This window comes from Pseudophryne corroboree, chromosome 7, assembly GCF_028390025.1.
Source record: "Pseudophryne corroboree isolate aPseCor3 chromosome 7, aPseCor3.hap2, whole genome shotgun sequence".
Classification (NCBI taxonomy): Eukaryota; Metazoa; Chordata; class Amphibia; order Anura; family Myobatrachidae; genus Pseudophryne; species Pseudophryne corroboree.
This window is the reverse complement of record NC_086450.1, coordinates 225,770,650-225,783,324: the sequence shown is the minus strand read 5'-3', so window position 1 is coordinate 225,783,324 and position 12,675 is coordinate 225,770,650.

Sequence of the window (12,675 nt, the reverse complement as noted above, 5' to 3'; positions counted from 1 at the left end):
GCATCAAAACCCTGCCGCATCTCATCCGTAAGGGTGAAGATGTCAACGTACTTCCCCTTCCTAATTTTTTCGCGCATCCGCTTACGAACCCCCCGGGTAACTGCCGTGTTGGCGCAATGCACCATCTCCGTATAACGGGGGGCGTCGGGGGGAATTGCCGACGCCGGCGCTGTCACTTTTCGCAATTCCTTCGCCATTCGCCGCGCGATAAGTCTAGCTAATTAACGCGGGCGCCGCGGAGAACCTGAAGAAACACTGCTAGACGATGAGGAAGAAGAACTAGACGAACAGTGTGAAGTAATAGCGTGCTCACCAGTGCCTGAAGGACCCGGAACAGCATCGTCCGTTGCGCCCGACTCCGGTGGCAGCAGAACTTCCCCCGTCGGTGCCGCGGCTCTCTCCGACCTCCGGCCCCTCCGCAACGAAGACCCGGAACCAGCCAGCACCTGCGAGGAAGAAACAGAAGGGACAACAGGCGCAGGAGAAACCAGCGCATCAATAGAAATGGGGGTAACAGGCGGGGGAGGAGGCCAAGCCCAGTCGCTCCGCGGAGGGGGGCCAGCGGGAAGCGGCGGGAGAGGACCCCCAACGGAGGGGTACGAAAAGGCGTGGGGGAAGGCAGACCCGACCCCCGCAGCGCCACCCATGGTGTAAGCAGGCCGCCACGCAGGAGGCGGAATGTAACCGACCGACCCAGGAAATCCCGATGAAACCGGATGGAGCTGGGGAGGCGCCGGGGGGGGGGGGGGGGGGGGGCGGCAAAAATTGCGCTAACGGGTTCGCCCCAGCCGGGGACGACCCGGCATACGAGCCTCAAAGGCAGGGGGGGGGGGGGACCGTAACCGACTGAGTCGCCACCAGCTGCAACGCCCCCAGTGGGCCAGGGGGGGGGCGCCTGTAGCCCGACGCCCGGGGACGCCGACGCGGAGCCCAGCAAAAATGTTCCCGATGCAGGATTCCCATCCGGGAACCCACGCCCCGAAACTGCAAGCGGGGCAGGCGCCGCGGCCATCCCCGTCAGACTCCCCGCCCCGAAACTCCCCGGGCCCGCCCCAGCCACCCCATCCCCAACCCTATATGCGGGCGCAAAGGGCCCCCCTGTAGGGAGGGGCCCCTCCGAATCCGTTGCAGCCCCCTGTACCGAGGTCACAGGACCCTGCTGCCCTACACTCAAAACTCCTGTTTGTGAAGTAAACCCCCCCTCTCCCCCCGCAGCCCCGTCGCGGCCGCCCGGCACCACGTGGGCGCCCGAGCCGTCACTCAGAGCCGTAGGCAGGGAGGGAAGGGGAGACGCGGCGCCGACCAGCGCGCCGTGCGAGGGAGCCGCTCGGCGCACCGAGGCCGCCGGGGACGCCCGCGACCACGGCCCGGCCGAGCCGCGCATCCCGGCGGCACGTGCAGAGCGGACGCTAGCCACACGAACCTCACTGGCAGGGGAGCGGGCCGCCGCGGCCCGACCCTGCCGCGGGCCTGCCGCTGCCGGAAGCAACTTTCGGGGGGCCGCACTACGGGAGCGGGAGCGAGGGGTGCCCACGGCCTCCAAGAGGCGGCGGGAGGGGGGAGCGGAGCGGCACGGACGAGGCATATCAGGTGGCAGCAAAAACACACAGCACAGCTGGCTATCACTCTATAAAGGAAAGAGAACAAAGGGGGGGGGGGGGCAGCAGAGAAACAATATAAAGGCACAGAGGGTAACACAGTACAAAATAATCTATGGAATATACTCAGCCTTCCTGGGCCATACAATGAATGGCAAGAGGAAGTCTGAGGCACATGACCCTGCCCTATATACTATCCTAAGACCAACCCATTAAGCTTGATGGACAACCCTCTAATCCAATAGGAAAATCAACCGGAAAAAACTGATCTGCCTAGCAACTGCTTAGTCATCAAACGACCAATCACCAAAAGTTGGGCTCTTATATGGCCTCAGGCTTATGCAGCCTTCAGCTAATCTAAGGGAGGGATGGCAGGAATATGGTGGCAGAAGAGACAGACAGCCAGCAACACATCTAGTAAAAGAATGACAGCACCTAGATGGTATAGGCAAAAGAGGGATAGTTACTGGTGCAGGGCATGGCGACTTTCCACAGAGAAAAGAATGCTTGACCAAAGTTGGCGGCTCAGTACTGGAAGTCCAATTGGACAAGCCGGCAAAGTCTCCCACCCATTCTGCAACATTGGCTGCTAATGGAACTTTAAGCAGCTTTCAGCAGAACATTGACACTGTACGGACCAAGGAAGTTCTAATCTATACATGAGGTCACCGTGGATACAGGAACTATTGATTTGGGGATCCAACAAACTTGTGACCCTGCTAGAGGATTTAGGAACTGTAAACTGCTGATTACCCTCTCACCAAACCCAAGGAAAGACTTACTGGATTGTCCCAACAGACTTGCATGGACATTGAGGACTGCACCTACAACTTGCCAGGACATTGGGTCTAAAAAGTGGGAGAAGAATGTGAGGAAATTAGAGGTCTCTGACAATTAATATATCTATGCATCATTTCCCATGTAAAATATATACTTTTTATCCCCATATCCCTATACACTCAATTCATGTTTGTTCATTCTCCATAATATGTTCATTGCTGCTCACCCAATATTGTATTTAAATCAACCTTAATATTGTTAATATATGCAACTGTGGGGGTCATTCCGAGTTGTTCACTCGGTAAATTTCTTCGCATCGCAGCGATTTTCCGCTTAGTGCGCATGCACAATGTTCGCACTGCGACTGCGCCAAGTAAATTTGCTATGCAGTTAGGAATTTTACTCACGGTTTTTTCTTCGTTCTGGTGATCGTAATGTGATTGACAGGAAGTGGGTGTTTCTGGGCGGAAACAGGCCGTTTTATGGGCGTGTGGGAAAAAACGCTACCGTTTCTGGGAAAAACGCGGGAGTGGCTGGAGAAACGGAGGAGTGTCTGGACGAACGCTGGGTGTGTTTGTGACGTCAAACCAGGAACGACAAGCACTGAACTAATCGCACTGGCAGAGTAAGTCTCGAGCTACTCAGAAACTGCACAGAGATGTCTTTTCGCAATATTGCAAATCTTTTGTTCGCAATTTTAAGAAGCTAAGATTCACTCCCAGTAGGCGGCGGCTTAGCGTGTGTAAAGCTGCTAAAAGCAGCTTGCGAGCGAACAACTCGGAATAAGGGCCTGTGTTATTTTATCTGTTACTCTTTAGATAATGTATTCATGTTAGACCTAGTTTCCTCTTGTTTTCATACACAACAGTGGACACTCAAAGGGTGAGCCATATAAGGTCCTATTGTCCCTTTTTTGTTTATGCCTTATTGTCCAACAGTGAGCTGATCAGACAGGGGGGCTCTCTGGCTGATTTTATCACCTTGATCAAAATATGTATTGTATTCCAATGCTGTAAGAGCCTTAGACAAAAAAAAGTCAAACACACCCCTGCAATATGAAGTTTCTGGGGGTATAAGTAGGGTTGCCACCTCATGCAATATGGATTCTTGGAGATCCACCCCCCCCAATCTAACCCCCCCACCCTCCCCCGGTGGCACCAAGCAATGTCCATGTAAATAAAATGATGTACCATATTTATAAAATATTTTACGTACAAACAATCTAAATAAAACAGTGTATCTATATAAATAGGAATATAATAGTCGCCACTTGGATAAATTACAGGCATTTGGTGCCTTAAAACTAGATTGTGTGAAAGAGGGAAGTACCATAGAAGTGTAAGTGCTGCACACAACCTAATCAATATCAAGCTTCAACAGGTTAAACAAACATATGCACTACTAAAAGGTGTCTGTTAGTGTTTAAAAAATATACATATATCTATATATAACTTGAGCCTCTATTTGTTTGATGCATGCTCATTATATTATAAATATATGTGTGACATGCCTGTCAGCTCTCTTTGCTCTTCTCACATGAGTCAGGCTGGCGTTATTTCACCACTGCAGCCCAGGGAAATGCTGAGGAATTGCTTGCAATGGCAGCATCACGGCAGCTTTGGCTCAGTCTGGGGTCTGCAGGCGCAGCCCGGGGAAATGCTGAGGAAGAGCTGCCAATGGCAGCGTCACGGCAACTTCGGCTCAGTCTGGGCGGAACACAGTCTTGCGAGATTTGATGTCATCATCTCGCGAGACAGTCCCTGTAGTTCACTGAGTTCCCTGGCTGTCAAGGAGCACTGCTGGTGCTCCCAGGGTACCCTTATTCCTGGAGAATCCAGGAATCCGGCGAAGGAAAAAACCTCCTGGAGGGTTGCCACCAAATCCTGGAGAATCCAGAAAACCAGGGAGAGGTGGCAACCCTAGGTATAAGAAGAGCTCTCAAGAGAGCTGTGGGAGATTCTCTGCTCCAAGATTAAGAAATAAGGGCCCTCATTCCGAGTTGTTCGCTCGCTAGCTGCTTTTAAGCAGCATTGCACAAGCTAAGCCGCTGCCCTCTGGGAGTGTATCTTAGCTTAGCAGAATTTCGAATGAAAGATTAGCAGAATTGTGAATAGAAATTTCTTAGCAGTTTCTGAGTAGCTCGAGACTTACTCTGCCACTGCGATCAGTTCAGTCAGTTTCGTTCCTGGTTTGACGTCACAAACACACCCAGCGTTCGCCCAGACACTCCCCCGTTTCTTCAGACACTCCCGCGTTTTTCCAAGAAACGCCAGCGTTTTTTCGCACACGCCCAGAAAACGGCAAGTTTCCGCCCAGAAACACCCACTTCCTATCAATCACAGTACGATCACCAGAACGATGAAAAAAACTCGTTATGCCGTGAATAAAATACCTAACTTTTGTGTAAAATAACTAAGCGCATGCGCTCTGCGAACCTTGCGCATGCGCAGTAAGCGACTAATCGCAATATAGCGAAAATCGGCTACGAGCGAACAACTCGGAATGACCCCCAATGTTCTGTCAGGAGTTTGTGATGGGAATTGTCATTTGGAATTGGATTACAGAGGTGTGCTGATCTGTTTATCACCCACTCTGTTCAATAAACCATTGTTAGTTTCTCATGTACCACCATGCCTGAGTGATTTGGAGCCCGGTATCTTCACACCCAGTATACAGTGTGTGCACATCCAGGTGTTGGTGTGTCCGACTCCTAATAATATCAGTCCAGGTGTTCTTTGTCTGTTATCTGGTGGTGTGTCTGACAAGGGGTGATCTACCTCAGTGTTAAAAAACCCAGTATACATCCAGGGGCTGGTGTGTCTGACTCCTATCAGCATCAGTCCAGGAGTCTGTTGTCTGGTGGTGTATCTGACAAGGAGTGCTCTGTCCATATTCATCCAGGGGCTGTGCCCCAGTGTTAAAAAACCCAGTATTCATCCAGGGGCTGGTGTGTCCAACTCCTATCAGTATCAGTCCGGGGGTGCTCTGTCTGTTGTCTGGTGGTGTATCTGACAAGGGTTGATCTGTCGGGTGGTCTTCAGTATGCCGGCGGTCGGGCTCCCGGCGACCAGCATACCGGCGCCGGGAGCCCGACAGCCGGCATACCGACACTTATTCTCCCTCGTGGGGGTCCACGACCCCCCTGGAGGGAGAATAAAACAGTGCCCGTAGCGTGGCGAGCGCAGTGAGCCCGCAAGGGGCTCATTTGCGCTCGCCACACTGTCGGTAAGCCGACGGCCGGCCTCCCGGTGCCGGTATGCTGGTCGCCGGGAGGCCGGCCGCCGGCAGATCGTAGTGAACCCGATCTGTCCATATACATCCAGGGGCTCTGCCCCAATGTTAAAAACCCCAGTATAAATCCAGGGGCTGGTGTGTCTGACTCCTATTAGTATCAGTGCATTTCTGTGTGTCATCTGGTGTATCTGACAAGGGGTGCTCTGTCCACCTAGGGGTGATCTGTTGCTGTCGGTTGAAAAATTCAAGCGATCAGGTTCTGGGATACAATGGGTGAGATTCAAATGATATATCACGCCCAATTTCCTTTCTAAAATGATCTCCGTTATCGCGCATATTGCGCCTATGGTAATCAGGTTTAGTTGTGTAAAGGGTTGGGTGCGTCGCAACTCCGGGGGTAGCGAGCTGAAATAATGATACAATGTCTCTGAGGGCAGAAACAGAAAGGCTGTGGAAAGGGGTGAAAATAATTGAATCCCGCCCAATTTGTTAAATATGGAGACTAACACAGGACATATTAAAAAGGATAAGCATCTATTTATCTAAGTTACAACAATGAAAACATGAAAGTAAGTAACAAGTTATACTCAGTTACAGTAATAGCAAGAACAAATTAGAATACTTAGCTCTTATCTCAGATGTTTTAAGATCTGTCCCAGATGATGTTATCACGTAGGGCAGTACGGATGGTGTAATGGTTAGCATTACTGCCTCATAGCACTTAGGTCATGGGTTTGATTCCCACCATGGTCCTAACTGTGTGGAGTTTGTATATTTTCCCCATGCTTGCATGAGTTTCCTCCAGGTACTCCGGTTTCCTCCCACAATCCAAAAATATACTGGTAGGGTAATTGGCTCCGAACAAAAATTAACCCTAGCGTGAATGTGTGTGTACATGTGGTAGGGAATATAGATTGTAAGCTCCACTGGGGCAGGGACTGATGTGAAAGGCCAAATATTCTCTGTAAAGCGCTGCAGAATATGTGTGCACTATATAAATAACTGCTGATAAATAAATAATAAATAAACATCACAATCAAATCAATGCAATGCAAAATTGTGACATCACTATCAATTCAGTGCAACATGCAATACAAAATTATGACATCACAATCAATGCAATGTAACATGAAAGCCAAATAGGACATCACAATCAATGTAATGCAACATGCATAGTCATTGATTAAGTAGTTTAAATAACGTAGTTCAGTTGTTCTCCAGGGTCCCGCCTAATAATTTTGTTGCAAATTAAAAACCCCTAGGTCCACTGAAGATAGACCTAGCTTCGATCGGAACTACTTGCTATGTGTAAGTCTCTAGGCTTTATACCCCTGCAAGGATACGCTAACATTGGGGGTCATTCCGACCTTATCGCACACTAGGATTTTTTGCTGTGCTGCGATCAGGTCAGAACTGCGCATGCAAATGCACCGCAATGCGCAGGCGCGTCGTATGGGTACAAAGCGGATCGTTGCTGAGCGATGGATTTAACGAAGAATCCATTTGCACAGCCAATCGCAAGGAGATTGACAGGAAGAGGTCGTATGTGGGTGTCAACTAAACGTTTTCTGGGAGTGCTTGGAAAAATGCAGGCGTGTCCAAGTGTTTGAAGGGCGGTTGTCTGACATCAATTCCGGGCACGGGGCTACTCAGAAACTGCACAAAACTTTTTTGTAGTGCTCGGCTGCACATGCGATCGCACACTTGCAAAGCAAACATACACTCCCCTATAGGCGGCGACTATCTGTTCGCAGCACTGCAAAAAATAACTAGCAAGCGATCAACTCGTAATGACCCCCATTGTCTTAACAGATATTACATTCAGGGTCTGTGGAGCTGGGTGCAGTAGTCATTCAGTATAACATAATTTATGCTATCCTGGACAACTGTCCCCTTTCACCTAATTATGAATACAATACCCCAAACATCTTAATAGACAGTTTCCATCTGAGATACTAATAATAGGAACATATATTTATTATAATCAGCCAGCCTTAAAGCTGTGTACACTCCCATCTCACTGTCTTTCATACTAGATCAAAGGTGAAAGACAGCTGTGGAGCTTAACGTGAGACTATGGTGGTCATTCCGAGTTGATCGCTAGCAGAAAATGTTCGCTGCGCAGCGATGAAGAAAAAAAACCACTTCTGCGCATGCGTATGCGGCGCAATGCGCACGCGCTACGTACTTTCACAACGGCCGATGCAGTTTCACACAAGGTCTAGCGAAGCTTTTCAGTCGCACTGCTAGTCGCAGATTGATTGAGAGGAAGAGGGCGTTTCTGGGTGTTATCTGACCGTTTTCAGGGAGTGTTCGAAAAAAACGCAGGCGTGCCAGGAAAAATGCAGGTGTGGCTGGATGAACGCAGGGCGTGTTTGTGACATCAAAACAGGAACTGAACAGTCTGAAGTGATCGCAAGCGCTGAGTAGGTCTGGAGCTACTCTGAAACTGCACAATTTATTTTTGTAGTCGCTCTGCAATCCTTTCGTTCGCACTTCTGCTAAGATAAAATACACTCCCAGTGGGAGGCAGCATAGCGTTTGCACGGCTGCTAAAAACAGCTAGCGAGCGATCAACTCGGAATGACCACCAATATTTCTAACTGGTGCCTGTATGTCTGCAAAGCACTAATTCTAATAAAAAGTACATATATAAAGCAATGAGGTCATACTGTACATATACAAAATGGAGTTACACATGGACAAAATGGAGTCTTAAACATAGTTAAAAATATCACCCCATACAATTCATCCTTACTTTTTATGAGATGTTGGTTTGCATTTCACTATCAGGGGCTTGGATATATATATGGTGTCATCTCATATATCCCAAATGGAAGCCATTTATATGCCTTTTTCTCACAAAGATAATACACATTTGTTGGTAAGATATATGGTATGTTCTGTATCACAGTAAAAATATATATATACTGGCGCCGGCTGTAAAACCAATAAGGGACAGTAATCAGTTGATAAAAAGTCACGTATTTTTAATAAACACAAAATAATATAATATATTTAAAAATGTCTCAGAAGTATCACAATTACTTTATCTGTTTCTAAGTCAGAAGCAAAAGATGTTGATTCGGACCGATTGGATCCCACTCATAGTGTATATTATAGGTACACAGTCTCCGGTTAGGGCTCCCTCCTCATTATATTATGGTTCACTCAATAGAATAGTATTACCCAGTCCTTATGGATGTTGTCCCCAGGATCTCAGTTTTAGCAGATGATGATCCAATTAGCAGCATGGGGAGATTCCAGGTTGCAATGGGCTTTTAGTGTCCAATAGGGGCAAAGAGTCCAATTAGTACCGGAGATATCAGGTGGATCCAAGACTGGTGATCAGTGTCCTTGGCTCAACGCATTTCGCTGGTCTAATGGCTGCCAGCTTCCTCAGGAGCAATGGTTCCGACTATCAGGATGCTGATGCCCATGATGCTTGCCCACAAAGCCTTATTTGGGCTGGGCCCGAATAATCTGTTGTACGCCATCATGTCAATCTGGGGTACAGCCTGTGGGGGAAAAAAATGGGAATTGGTATCATTTTCAAACAACTTATTACACATCTGTCTCAATTCAGCTGTGATAATTTCTCCTGTCAATTTCTGTGCTACATACACAATGTTTAGCATAATCATCTGAAAGCCTATAGCTTCTCTTTGTGTCAGTTCCACCCTAGCATGTGGGATGTTCCCCTCTAATGCCCTCTCATTCAAACAACACACAGCTTACTGAAGGACTTCATCCTCACCCTTACTCTCATGCATGGACGTTCTTTCCTGGTCCTTCAGGAGCTCATTCATGTGTTCACTCAACACAGCAGCTTGCTGATAACAGGGAATGTAGTACAACCAGTACACCCCCCACTCAGCCACCCAGTCAGGGCCGGTTCCGGGGCTTCTGGCGCCCCGGGCGGCATTAAGGGGCGTGGCATTATACAGGGGGCATGGTCAGTTACGCCCCCTGTACTGTTGTAGGATGACGTCATCGTGCACCACACAGCAAAGGTCTTCTCCACGAAGGTAAACTAGACGCTAAGCGTCTAGTTCCCTTCGTGGAGAGGACCTTTGCTGTGCGGTGCGCGATGACGTCAACGCGCACCGCACATCATTACAGTGAAGGTCCTCTCCAGGAAGGGAAACTAGACGCGTAGCGTCTAGTTTCCCTTCACAGCGGGCAGCCCACGAAGGGAAACTAGACGCATAGCGTCTAGTTTCCCTTCACAGCGGACAGCGGGCCGTGGCAGCGGGGGGCACCACAGCAGCAGCGGATCTTGCCATGGTGCGGCGCCCTCCGGATGGCGCAGGCGCCCTCCGGAACGCGGCGCCCCGGGCAAAAGTCCTGCTTGCCCATGGCAAGATCCGCTACTGCACCCAGTCTTTGACTGGCATGTTAATGAAGTGTGTGCCATCATCAGACTGGATTTCTTTGAATGTCTTATATCGCAGCTGTAATCTCTCAACATTTAAATTGTAACATGTTTGTCGACACTTGCAGAGCAGCATGCTTCAGCACCACTCATATCATAAGTCTGCTTCTTGTAGCAATTTGACAGTTAATGAGTTTTATACTTCTCCACTTTTTCTCTGCTCATAAGTTGTGACATTGGGATACCTTTACTTTCTTCTCCCAAATGATTCAATTCTCTTTTCTCTTGTGAGGTGACCTTCACTATTCTGACTTACACCAGGGTATCTTCAATTTCATTGCCTTCTAGTCCATTGTGAACAGTAATGTGTTCCATGGACACAGACATTCAATGACACCGGTTCCAAATATCATTCCACAGATTGTTCCTCCCCAGATGTCCTTGTCATGCACCTTACAATTGTGCTGGTGTCTTTCGGTGTAAATAATGATGAGAGGGCCTTTAATGTCTTCCAGCAGCATGACTACAGCATGTATTTCTGCATACTGACTTGTTCTATCTTCTCCACTCCCATGGATCAGTTCTTGGATGCCTCTTGTGGAGATCACTGTTGCTGACCTGTTTGTAAACCATGCTACTTCTTTTCTTCTTTGGTCAGTTGGGTACATGGGGGGTCATTCCGAGTTGTTCGCTCGTTGCCGATTTTCGCAATGGAGCGATTAAGGCAAAAATGTGCATGCAGTGCGCATGCGCTAAGTATTTTAGCACAAAACTTAGTAGATTTACTCACGTCCGAACTAAGAATTTCCATCGTAAAAGTGATCGGAGTGTGATTGACAGGAAGTTGGTGTTTCTGGGCGGAAACTGACTGTTTTCTTGGAGTGTGCGGAAAAACGCAGGCGTGCCAGGATAAAACGCGGGAGTGTCTGGAGAAACGGGGGAGTGGCTGGCCGACCGCAGGGCGTGTTTGTGACGTCAAACCAGGAACGAAATGGGCTGAGCTGATCGCAGTGTAGGAGTAAGTCTTGAGCTACTCAGAAACTGCTAAGGATTTTTTATTCGCAATTCTGCTAATCTTTCGTTCGCAATTCTGCTATGCTAAGATACACTCCCAGAGGGCGGCGGCCTAGCGTGTGCAATGCTGCTAAAATCTGCTAGCGAGCGAACAACTCGGAATGACCCCCCTAGTTCTAGGAACTGAACTGGACCTCCATTGTTTGGTAGTGGAGGCAGCTCAGTCTTTGTACTTTCACAGTTCACCAGTCTGGTACTGCTGCAGGTCACTTGAACAGGCTCTTGGCTGGATACTCCATCTCTTTCTGACAGATACCAATTCCACTTCTGCAGCGTCTGCTTCTCGGCCATCGCTGTATGTGCACCTAGGCCCTCTTGTCTCACCCACCCTGCCACAGGTAAGGCTGTTTTTCTGGTGACAGTTGTTGCTTGGTGACATTTCTCACATTTTGAAGTGCGGTATACTATATGCTGCTAGCAAAGTCTTTTCCAAAAATGAGTATCTTGTCTGTGGGCCTGGTATATGGTTAGCCCAAAGTCCAATAAAAACATGATCATTTACTATCACGTCCATGTAGTTTGTCTGACGTCCCTGAATAGGGCTCAGAGCATTGTGCTCCTGGATATCTTGTTTTGCAGCTTGAACTGTACCTTCCTGTGCAGCTGTCCACACTAATTCAGCTTTCTGTCTGGTTACACTTTTGTAGGGGCTGCTTGCGTTTCTGAACACCCTTACTGGGATAACCTCTTCTGTGGTTTGTATTACTTCTTCATTACTACTATGTACGCAATACTGCTTCAGTTTTACAGGTTGGGCTGCTGGGGTATGTACACAGGTTGGCATTTATCATTCCCACTAACTGTCAGATTTACTGCAGAGCTTGTGAAGGCTTTTACAGAGCAGCCAGACATATACCTGCTTACTTAAAGAGCATTAAGGAGGCTTGAGCCGTAGGCTTCTTGGCCATTACTTCAAAGGATAACTACAAGTTTAAACATAATTTCGACGTTACATCGACGTTATTAGATATACTGGTTACATCTTCAACTGATATTGATTGAGACCCTCCTTCTTTCTTTTCTTCAACAGGTAATTCCATCTACTAGCCTCCTGCAGAACATTGCACACAAATGACTGCTTGTGAATATATACTTATCTAGGTAATTCCATCTACTAGCCTCCTGCAGAACATTGCACACAAATGACTGCTTGTGAATATATACTTATCTAGGTAATTCCATCTACTAGCCTCCTGCAGAACATTGCACACAAATGACTGCTTGTGAATATATACTTATCTAGGTAATTCCATCTACTAGCCTCCTGCAGAACATTGCACACAAATGACTGCTTGTGAATATATACTTATCTAGGTAAATCCATTTACTAGCCTCCTGCAGACCATTGCACACAAATGACTGCTTGTGAATATATACTTATCTAGGTAATTCCATCTACTAGCCTCCTGCAGAACATTGCACACAAATGACTGCTTGTGAATATATACTTATCTAGGTAAATCCATTTACTAGCCTCCTGCAGAACATTGCACACAAATGACTGCTTGTGAATATATACTTATCTAGGTAATTCCATCTACTAGCCTCCTGCAGAACATTGCACACAAATGACTGCTTGTGAATATATACTTATCTAGGTCTATTGAAAATGAG